Raw genomic sequence first — 11,359 nt, forward strand, 5'->3', positions numbered from 1 at the left:
AATTTTTTTGTATTTTTAGTAGAGACGGGATTTCACCATATTGGCCAGGCTGGTCTTGAACTCCTGACCTCCTGATCTGCTGACCTCAGCCTCCTAAAATGATGGGATTACAGGCGTGAGCCACCGCGCCCAGCCTCTTTTCCATTTTAAAGGGAGTGGCTGACACTACTAAAAGAAAATTTAGGCTATGCCTTGTAACTATCTACCTACAAATTTGTCTCTTGAATGATCAAAAAGAACAATTGTGGGATTGAAATGGTGGCAGTAAAATATGCAATGTTGATGCAGGAGCAGGGAAAGGTGATGCTGATTCTGCTGGTAAGGATGTAAATTAATACCATGTTGCTAGGGATGAATTTGGCAATACACATCAAAACTTTTCAAATATGTATACTTTTTGAACCAGAAATTTTGTTTCTGGGAATTTGTCAGACAACTTCAAGGATATTTGTACAAGTGTCGATTATTGCATGCCTTGACCATGCTCCCTTCTGTCTACCCATAATCATTCCTGAAAGCAAGGCCAACTTTTCTACCAGATAACCCTGACCTCATCCTGTCAGAATTGAACTACTCTAAAAGTGAGTAATCCATAGACTCTAGATAGAAGGCTGACTGGCCAGGTGTAAGACAATGAGCAGGAACAACAGGATTGTTTTCTTGGGAATGAGGGATGGAGAAACCAAGAGATGAGAGCTGTTGGTTACAAAAACAGGAGCCAAAAGGATATATTAAGGATTATCATGATGTATTAATAGACACAGGGAAAGCCATCACATACCATATATGAGAATCAGGAATTATGAAGAAAAGGAAGACTGTTAGTAGAAACAAGGGAATGAGACAGATGTGCAAAGAGAAGCAGCTCTCCTCACCTAGTGCTGCCTCAGACTCCAGTGGCTTTCTAGTTCCAGTTCCAGCCACATATGTTATTACAATACAACACCTTTTCACTGAGAAATCTCAAATGTGTCTCTATTTCTTTTCTTTTCTTCTTGAGACAAAGTCTCACTCTTGTAGCCCAGGCTGAAGTGCAACACGTGATCTCAGCTCACTGCAACCTCCGCCTCCTGAGTTCAAACAATTCTTCTGCCTCAGCCTCCCGAGTAGCTAAGATTACAGGTGCCTGCCACCACGCCCAGCTAATTTTTGAATTTTTAGTAGAGACAGAGTTTCACCATGTTACCAAGCTGGTCTTGGACTCCTGACTTCAGATGATCTGCCTGCCTTGGCCTCCCAAAGTGCTGAGATTACAGATGCTGGATAAGTCTCTGTTTCTTGATATCAAACATTTTTCACTTAAATAATCCCCAAATGATATAAGGATGTAAAATCGTGATGCTGAGACAAGTTGATTAAACGACAAGCCATGATAAGCTTTTTTTCTCCTTTATGTGAGATGTGGTCTAAACCCTTGGGACAATTTACTTTAGGCAAAAAAAAAAAATTAATAGGAAGCCTTTTTGACTGTAGGATCAAGGTATGCTTTTCAATCAAATTCCACCAGTAGTAATACAGCATTTTCAGTCCCCTCAAAATAAGTTAATACTTTGCCAAGTGAAAAAGAGACACATTACAGGACAGTATGTCTAAATATCCACATTCTTTTCTTGCTATTTACATATACAGTATGTTATAAACACAGAGATTATAAATAGGTTAGAAAGGCTACATACCAAAATATTGACTGTGGCCATCTCTGAATAGTGATATAATTGATTTGGGGTATTTTTGTTTTGTTTTGTTTTTGCTTCTCTGGGTTCTTGATCTTTCTACAATAAAATCAATAATTTTACAAATGGATATTTTAATGTGTGCTTGTGAATATTGGTGCCATTGGATATGACTCCCTATATGTTTCTTCTAAGGGTCAGATTTTCTGGAAATAGTTTGAAGATACCAATTCATGGTCAGATGTTTCACATTTACCCTCAGAAACGAGTGCTACTATTCAGAAACAGAGGTAAGGGTCTTCCCTGCTGTTGGACATTGGGAAGATGTTGATAGTCTTAACTGACACCCTGGCTAGACCATTTCAGGACCACTATGATTAGGTCTCTTGGTTGTTCTTTTTGTAGGTGCCCGCTTTGCTTGTGGGATTTAGGAGGAAATGCCACAGATTGTTATTGGAAAAGTGAGTTATTTGATATATTATTTAACATTGAAAAATTCTTTTAATGAGAAAAAATTGGTAGTTGGGTCTGTTTATTTTTGTGGTAATGCTTTGAATTAAAATTCTCTAATAAACTTATCGTCAAGATTTTGTAAGATGGTTGTTCAATGTTAGTTTATTATTACAGGATATGTATTTAGTAATGACTTTAAAATAGACTCCATTTGTAATCTGCTGCAAATAGAATTTTAATAATCAAGAAATTGTTACATTTATGCCATGTTAGTCATTAAATTGAGCCAGGAAATAACAGAGTTGATGCAGATGAAAATATTAAATCTGTAGCAGAAGACTGGATAAAACTATTTGATCATTTCAGGTTTATCTTTGAGTTAACTCATTTTGAAAAGATTATAAATGATTTAATTGTTCTCCATCTGTTAGAAATTCAATTAAATGCTGTTTAGTTTATGTAACCACAAACCTCCTTTTATCACTTCATTCTCAGTATTAACTCTACTGTGTATTGACACCACTGAAGGGTAGATTACAACTATCTAGAGGGGAAATAGAACAATTCTTACTGTAAATGCCACGACTTATCCATGCTCTAAATTTTGTCCACTATATTTCATTCATTCAACATATATTCAGTGGTAGAAATCAACAGATCCCCAGAATCCCTGGGCACATTATGCCCTCTACCTTCAGGGTTCCTCTGACTATTGGGAACTCTCTGTCTCTCTGCACTTACCCTGCAGTGTTGCCATGGCGTATTTACATGGTGACTTCTTCTCAAATGATAAGGAGTTCTTTCAGGTCAGGGACAGTATCTAACTTGTTATGAAGTAATAGGACAAAAAATATTATTTAAGGACAAAGCTGATTGTGCCATATTCTACCCATTAGGAAAAATTCCATTATTCTATTAAGCAAAGATGACATTTGATGTGCTCTTTTAGCCTCCCAGAGACTTTAATAAGGGAGAGATAAGAAGAGACTGAAATTGCAAGTCCTCTTCCAATTCTTTTGTTCTGCAACATGGTGGGAACTGGAGTTCCCACATGCCATTGTTTAGCAGAATGCTTTAAGCGTGTATTTCCACATATTCAGAGGTGTACTCAGAGGAGTAGAAAATCTTAGTTGCTTTGTATAATACAGTGAGGAAGATTGCGTTTCCTTGGGGTGCTAAAGGATGGGGTTCACACCAAATTGAAAACCTGAGAGTTTGGTGAACGGCTCGCAAATTATCTGTGGTGAAGAACCAGGTTTTTGTTGTTTGTCTGGGGGGAGGTTGTTGTTTAATTTCTAATCATCACTGATCAAATGCTTGTAAATGCTTATTCTCAATTTCTGTACTAACTTTGTGATGTACTGATAATACCACACTCTGAGTAAGACCGGTCTAGAGAGTGGGGAGGTTGAAGAACTCACAAGAACAAGGATATGTAATATTCAAATGTAAGTTGTTATTGCTAATCTATATGAACCCTTAGGTTACTACATTTTAAAATTTTATTTGACATACAAATGCTTCGTGAGATTGGACTTTGTTGTGGTTGTTGCTGGGGATTAGGGAGTTTAAAAAATAAGAAAGGGAGTTAGTTTTATGTCTTGGTCAACATAGAACAGAGACAAGAGAAGGGAGTAGATGACAATACCCAAAATCTCAGTAAAACCAAGGGACTGAAGCCAGAGTGACCTTGAGAATGTAATCTCTGTAGATTGCTGACTCCCCAAAAATTCCACCAAAAGACACAGATTAAGCAAATCAAGTGTATTACCCTTGTAATAAGGGAGATCACTAACTTGACAGAATCATAGTAGCAACTTGCATGATAGAATACAAAAAACTAGGCCGGGCATGGTGGCTCAAGCCTGTAATCCCAGCACTTTGGGAGGCCGAGACGGGCGGATCACGAGGTCAGGAGATCGAGATCATCCTGGCTAACACGGTGAAACCCCGTCTCTACTAAAAATACAAAAAACTAGCCGGGCGAGGTGGTGGGCGTCTGTAGTCCCAGCTACTCCGGAGGCTGAGGCAGGAGAATGGTGTAAACCCGGGAGGCGGAGCTTGCAGTGACCTGAGATCTGGCCACTGCACTCTAGCCTGGGAGACAGAGCCAGACTCCATCTCAAAAAAAAAAAAAAAAAAAAATACAAAAAACTTAAAAAAAAAGAAAAATACTTATAAGAGTGTGGTTTAAGGTAGGTATTTCAATGTAGGGGCCTGATTAGAATAGGACAGAGTTTGTTACATAATAGTTCAGCATTAGCAGACACAAAGAAAAAAAAAGGGGGGGGGATTTGAAGGAAGCCTTGAAAAACAGTCCCTTGAGAAGCCCAGTTGAATAATTTATTGTTCTGAGAAGGAAGATATGTGCCTTGATGTAGGCTACTTGACTAGTCTACGGTTGGAATAAATAGACTTTGGAAAGTTCATGAGACAAACATCCTCCCGAGAAAGAATTCCCTGGAAAAATAAAGTCAGGTTAATGCAGAGTTTTGAGTATAATAGTAAATTCATGCAATTAGAGACGGTTAAGCCACAGGTTTCAGTTCTGAGTTCGCAGCTGTAAACCCTAGAGAAGACATTCGTTTCCCAGAGTTTGTGTGATAGGAAATTTGATCTTATGTGACATCTGGGTTATATTTGTTATCCCTAGCATACAGCAGTGTTATTCACATAATAGGGACTCCACAAATACTTGCAAAAAAGGAATGAATGAGTAAATAAATGAGTGAGTGAAAGAGAACACCACTCTAATACTGTCTAACCCAATGCCTAAAACTCCAGTTTTAGTGTCTACTATCATAATGTCTTCTTCTTCTTCTTTATTTCTTTTTTTTTTTTTTTTTTTTTTAGATGGAGTCTCGCTCTATCACCCAGGCTAGAGTACAATAGTGCAATCTTGGCTTACTGCAACCTCCCCCTCCCAGGTTCAAGCGATTCTCCTGCCTCAGCCTCCTGAGTAGCTAGAACTACAAGCACGTGCACCATACCCAGCTAATTTTTTGTATTTTTAGTAGAGACAGAGTTTCACCATGTTGGCCAGGCTGGTCTCAAACTCCTGACCTCAGGTGATCAGCCCACCTCAGCCTCCCAAAATGCATTATCTATTTCATTAAGAAAAAGGAAAAAGCAACCATACTAAGCTTCAAATAAGAGCATGTGAGCACACCTGATGACCCTAGACCCACTGGAATCTCGCATAACTCATCCTGAACTGGTTGGGAATCAAGTCTCTCAGGATTAGCCCTGGTAATCTGAAGGTCACCAGTCATCAACAAGTGGTATCTCTACCATGTTGGGCAATCATAGCCCTGAACTCAAATTTCTGTCTGATGTATTTGGTGTGACCCCTCCTTTTATACCCTTTTAATTTCTTCTGCACGGGTATGGTGCACGTGCTTGTAGTTCTAGCTACTCAGGAGGCTGAGGCAGGAGAATCGCTTGAACCTGGGAGGGGGAGGTTGCAGTAAGCCAAGATTGCACTATTGTACTCTAGCCTGGGTGATAGAGCGAGACCCACTGACCTTGTAGCTGACTGTCAGAGCTTTTCCTTGCCAGGCCAGCAATAAATTTGGCATTGTTTTGGACACTGATTTAGTGGTCTTTGTTTGTTAGTGCTCAACAATTTTAATAGAATCAGGATGCAGAGATATAATGAATAAATGGACTATTAATAAAGCACTATTCACAATAGCAAAGACTTGAAACCAACCCAAATGGCTATCAATGACAGACTGGATAAAGAAAATGTGGCACATATACACCAGGGAATAATATGCAGGCATAAAAAAGGATGAGCTCATGTTTTTTGCAGGGACATGGATGAAGCTGGAAACCATCATTCTCAGCAAACTAACACAGGAACAGAAAACCAAACACCACATGTTCTCACTCAAAAGTGGGAGTTGAACAATGAGAATACATGGACGCAGGGAGGGGAACATCACACACCGGGGCCAGTTGAGGGGTTGGGGGCTAGGGGAGTGATAGCATTAGGAGAACTACCTAATGTAGATAACAGGTTGATGGGTGCAGCAAACCACCATGACATGTCCATACCTATGTAACAAACCTGAATCTTCTGCACATGTATCCCAGAACTTAAAGTATAATAAATAAATAAACACATACATACATACGTACATAAATCCCAACCCCACAGTCAATGAGATTCTGAAGTTATAAGTGTTGCTTTCTCTAAAACTATAGACCAAAACTATAAAAATGATAATTCATAATAGTGTAATTTTAAAATGCAATTATTAAAGACTATGGCATATATTGTGGCTGAATGGTTTTGTATTTCAAACAAACACTAAAATATTCTATGGACAATGTCATGACCTTTTCAAAACCAAAACTGCCCCATAGAAAATCTAAAAAATTTGGCCAAGAGTCCAGAAATATTTCTACCCACACTATTTAAATTATGTACTTTATAATACTGTTTGAAATTCCATTACACATTTAAAAAACAGCATTTTAAAATGTAAATGCAGCATTACTTATTTATATATTATCATGAGTTTGGCCAAATAGGGGCATATGCTTTGGGCATTTAGTAGATATCCAGGAAGAGTACAAGTCTGAGTCAGCTCCCTCACAGGGCTGCTAGGACAGAAAGAAATTACAGTAAGGAAGTAACCACTGGGAGAGTAATGACCCAAGAGAGATGGGAGTATCCTAGTCTGTACACTCAAGGCACCGAATCACAAAGGGGGGGTCTGGATTGTCTGCTTGGGAGTTGGGGCCTGCTTGTAGTATTTTTAGGATACCTTGGTTTCTGACAAACCATGCTTTCTAAGCAGAAAGGGAGAAATATCTCAGCTATGTATTTTTAGAATATCTTAGTTTTGTTTGTGTATCTCCAGCTGAGCATGGGCTTCCAGACTGATAGTCTGCATTTAAAATGTTCTGTTGAAGTGTTCAGTTCATTTATTTTTAATTAAAATTTTATTAAAATTATAAAACTGGTGTGAAGATTAAAAGCAGACAGTACAAATTACATATGTGATGTGGTGACATTAAATATTCACCCACCCAGCTAATTTGGATAACTTCAGAGTGAATAGTAAAAACTAACTACTGCTTCCAACTTTGTTCTTTTCACTCTCCCACCAGTTGTCCCCAAAAATCTCTCTCAAGAGTAAATGCTCTTTCCTGGCCTGCTAGACTGCTTCTAATTGAGCCCTGCAAATAAATGATCCCTCATCAGCCCATCGGTGTGGAATGATAGGAATGGCAGAGTGGACAATAAGTTACCTGTTATCATCTCAAACATGAAAAAAGTTTCGTGATCAGCACAGCCCATTCAACAAATGGAACATGGACACCTTAAAATGATGAGAGAATTCAGGGCACATTAAGATGTCTCTAGCAGTTTCAGGACTCACAGGAATGGTGATTATGTGCAGAAGAGCAATAGCACTATAGGTACCTGGCATGACTCCTACCCTTGTGGGTAGACCTGGAGATGCTGAGGAAAATAAGAGTACCAAGAACTCAAAGTTTAACAGGGAGAGACATGACAGCTTTAAAGCACCTCTAAATTCATGATATATCTCACCTTTTACTAATCAGTTGAAGTTGAGAACAATAGTTAACAGAGCACAAGTTTAGAAAGGTGCAGTCATCTGCTCAAAACCAGTCTAGAGGTGTGGGTGGTAGAGTGAGCACTGGAACCAGTTTCTAAACCCTTTTCTACTTCACTAAGCATGGAATTCTGAGTGGTGTGTGTGTGTGTGTGTGTGTGTGTGTGTGTGTGTGTGTGTGTGTGTGTGTGTGTGAGAGAGAGAGAGAGAGAGAGAGAGAAAGTCAGAGAAAGAGAGAGAGAAAAAACAGGTCAGAACATTTCTGCATAGGATAAACAAAACCTCTGCCTTCCTATTCTGGATATACAGTTGTATTAGTTGATGTCTTAGCTATGTATTTTTTAAAATGTAGCACTTTCACTTTTGGAATGATGGACTTATTAACCTGGTTATTAATAGATAAATCAGATTATTTGTAGAAGCTTCTTAAAATCAAAGTTAAGTTTTGTCTAACAATTTCTGCTAAGAAGAATAAATTTAAAGAAAAAATACACACTTTGTTTACTTAAATGTCATTCAGATAGAAAGCAGGTAGTCTAAAAAATGACAAATATTTCAAAATTAATGTTGATTATAAATACAAAAATCTACAATGGTTTGGGAAAATAATAGAAGGAAACTAGAAAGAACTCATTGAAGTCATCTTTTTCCAATAAGAAAATAATCAGTAAAGTTACTCCTAGGTTTCTTAGCTAGCCCAAGAAATCTTATATCAATTCTTTCACTCAGATCAGGATCTACATGTTGTATTAATTGCAAAGTGCAGAGTTACATATATCTTCCTAAGTTCTAGGCCCAGCATTCAGGTGCAGACTGTGGGGCCCGTGTTCACTGCGGTCTAGTAGGGACCCCCTGGAGTAACCAGCAATGTCACTGGACAGTGGTCTGTCTGTGCAGTCTCCAAGTCTAATTCTCTAGTCCTCTTGACATGGGAGGAGGGCAGGGAAACGCTAGGTAGACAAGGGTGGGGTCCCTGCTGAGGGTTCCACCCTCCGGCCTGTGCTCATGGACCTAAGTGAGGACAGGCACTCCTGTTTTCCCGTCCAAATGTTGCATTTTCCGAGACCACTCTGGCCCTCCCCGTGCCCCCATCTTGTGCCTATGAAAAAAAAAAAAAAAAAAACCTGAGACCCTAGCGGACACACACACAAACAACTGGATATGGAGAGCAGCCGAGGAGCAGAAGGACACACCGACAGGCACCAGCAGACGCCGGCAGGCCATTGACAGCAGAACCATGTGGAATTCGGCGCAGGGAGGGGGAGTTGGAAGACAGTCCGGCCGCTGGGCCGCCCAACTCCAGGGAAGGCCACTTTCCCTCTCCATGCCCCTTGTGACCTCTCCATCTACTTCACTGAGAGCTACCACCAGTCAATAAAAAACCCTGCACCCATCCTCCAAGCCTACATGTGATTCATTTTTTCCGTTCCACTAGGGAAGAACCTGGGATACAGAAAGCCTTCTGTCCTTATGATAAGGCAGAGGGTTTAACTGAGCTAATTAACACAAGCTGCCTGCAGATGGAAAAACTGAAAGAGCACACTGTAACACATGGCCACTGGGGCTTCGGGAGCTGCAAACAATCACCCCTAAATGCTGCTGTAGGGTCGGAGCCCCAAAAGCTCCCCACAACCTGCCCATCTGCATGTCCCCCAGGGGTTTGAGCAGAAGGACATTGAAGAAGCGAGCCCTGCCACACGTTCTGCCAGGGGGATAAGGGCACTTTTCCCATTTCACTCGCAAAATTTCTTTAAGTGTCCTAAGGTTCCTTACTACATTCCTTTTCTGTTTAAACTGCCTAGACTGACCTTTATTCTTTGAACATCGTCACACAGAGAAACACACAAGGTGCATCCACCACACAATAGCCAGAGTGAGATTTCTAATACAAATATCAATACACGTCACTTCCTTATTCAAAACCTCCAATGGACTTCCCCCTGTGACCACACTACAGCTCACACTCCTCTCCAGGACTGTCGGTCCTGGTCTTGTTCAATCACAGGGACTTCTGTGCGGCCTGTGTCCCCACGTGATCTGCTCTGCCCATCACTGCATTCCAGCCACATACCAGGATCCTTCCCACCCCAGGGCCTTTGTGCTTGCTGTTCCTTTAGCTTCAAAGTTTCTCCAAAACTTGTCATTGCTGCCTCCCTCTCACCACTGAGGTCTCAATAAAATCATTACTGTCTCACAGAGGGCCTCCTTGACCACCCCAGGTGCTCTCTATTACATTGTCTCATTTTATCTTCTGTTCACTTAGCTCTCACATGTCTAGGAAGTTTGTTTATTTATTTATTTATTTGCATATTGTCTATTTTCTCAGACATAACAGTAAACAACTGAAAGGTAAGAACTCGTTCATATTAACAGCACTTAAAACAGTACCAACAACATAGTACTCACTTAATTACAGACTTTCAGGTTATCTTTTAATGTTGTTGCTCAAGTTTTACCTTTAATTTTATTTATTTTTTAAAAGAATGAATTCTCATTTGAGATGACTTGAAAGATATAAAAGATTATAAAGGAGAAAACAAAAATCACCAGGGATAAGTATTATTAACATTTTGATCCATTTCTGCATATATCTTTTCTATAGAACATAGAGATAGCCTTAAGCATAATTGGGATTATGTTCCATACTTTAAATTACCATAAACTGGAGGGCTTAAAACAACAGAGACTGGCAACCCATGGAACATGAGAAAATATTTACAAACCATATATATCTGATAAGGGGTTAATACCTAAAATACATAAGGAACTCCTACAACCCAATAGCAAAAAACAAATAAATAACCCAGTTAAATATGGGCAAAGGACTTCAATACATATTTCTCAGTAATCAATAAAAAGACATTCAACATCACTAATCATCAGGAAAATGAAATTCAAAACCACAGTGAAGTATCATCTCACACCTGTTAGAATGTCATTATCAAAAAACAGAAAATAACAAAGTTGGTGAGGATGTGAAAAAAAATTGGAATTCTTGCGAAGACGTAAAACAGTATAGCCACTTTAGAAAACACTATAGAGGCTCTTCAAAAAATTAAAAACAGAACCACTATCTTATCCAGAAACCTCACTTCTGGGTGTCTATCCAAAAGAATTGAAATCAGGATCTTGAAGAGATATTTACACTCCCATGTTCGATGCAGCATTATTCACAACAGCTAATAGGGAGAAACAACCTAAATGTCCATCAGTGAATGAACGAGTAAAGAAAATATGGTGTACTTACAATGGCGTATTATTCAATCTTTTAAAAGGAAATGCTGCCACATGCTATAACATGAATAAAGCTGGAGGACAGTATGCTGAGTGAAATAAGCCAATCACAGAAAAACAAATACTGCATGATTCCACTTATATGAGGTAATCTAAAGTAGTAAAACTTCCATGAGTTTTACTACTTTAAAATGGTGGGTAGAATGTTAGTTCTACCATTACCTGGCAATGGTAGTTGCCAGGGACTGAGGCAGAGGGGAAAATTTGAATTGCTGTTCAATGGGTATAGTGATGCAATCACGCAAGATGAAAAAATCCTAAAAGTTTGCTGAACAACGTTGTGCTTATAGTTAATAATACTGAACCATACACCTAAAAATTTATTAAGAAGATAAATCTAATGTTAAG

The 11,359-nt window shown here is 39.2% G+C and overlaps 1 long non-coding RNA gene across 1 annotated transcript; it reads left to right on the forward strand.

Moving 5' to 3' along the window:
* The first annotated feature begins 5,135 nt into the window (after positions 1-5,135).
* LOC105500476 lies at positions 5,136-5,719 on the forward strand. Its single transcript, XR_001000036.1, has 2 exons — positions 5,136-5,510; positions 5,637-5,719. It is a non-coding gene; the product is annotated as an uncharacterized LOC105500476 (long non-coding RNA).
* The last annotated feature ends 5,640 nt before the right edge of the window (positions 5,720-11,359 follow it).

This window comes from Colobus angolensis, unplaced genomic scaffold (genome assembly GCF_000951035.1).
Source record: "Colobus angolensis palliatus isolate OR3802 unplaced genomic scaffold, Cang.pa_1.0 Scaffold67, whole genome shotgun sequence".
Lineage (NCBI taxonomy): Eukaryota > Metazoa > Chordata > Mammalia > Primates > Cercopithecidae > Colobus > Colobus angolensis.